The 580-nt window shown below is 35.2% G+C and overlaps 1 pseudogene; it reads right to left on the reverse strand.

Moving 5' to 3' along the window:
- Nucleotides 1-580, reverse strand: part of LOC107691096 (solute carrier family 25 member 38-A-like) — a 5436-nt pseudogene that overhangs the window by 1414 nt on the left and 3442 nt on the right.

The following is a 580-nucleotide window of genomic DNA, read 5'->3' on the forward strand; positions in this document are numbered from 1 at the left end:
CCAAAGTTGGGTTGAAACAACCCAGCATTTTTTAGAGTGTGTGAATGACAAACCATTCCATTTATTTTATAAATCTCATATTGAAGAGGCCCAAATGGAATCTAGACATTTTTCAAATTTTTGGAATCTGAGGAATTTTATAGAATGCAGATTCAAATGTGAAGACTTTGACCCAAATTGATTGTTCCTACACTCTAAAAAATGCTGGGTTGTTTCAACCCAACTTTGGGTCAAATATGGACTAACCCAAACTTTGGGCTAAAAATTAAATTTAAACATTTAACCCAATGATTGGGTTAGTCCATATTTGACAAGTTCATATTTGACCCAAAGTTGGGTTGAAACAACCCAGCATTTTGCTGGATACAACTATACTGGCAGGTGGTGGACGTGTTTGTGGAAACCTGTTTGAAAACAGTCATTAATTTTGTCCTTCTGTTTGGTGATGCTGGTGGTGCGAAAATGACATACTTCACTTTTAAATATGCTTTCACTCTTTTTTTCACTTAAAGGGGTCATATGATGCTGCTAAATAGAACATTATTTGGTGTATTTGGTGTAATGAAATGTGTTTATGCGG

The sequence above is a fragment of the Sinocyclocheilus anshuiensis genome, unplaced genomic scaffold, assembly GCF_001515605.1.
Source record: "Sinocyclocheilus anshuiensis isolate Anshui unplaced genomic scaffold, SAMN03320099.WGS_v1.1 scaffold30, whole genome shotgun sequence".
Classification (NCBI taxonomy): domain Eukaryota; kingdom Metazoa; phylum Chordata; class Actinopteri; order Cypriniformes; family Cyprinidae; genus Sinocyclocheilus; species Sinocyclocheilus anshuiensis.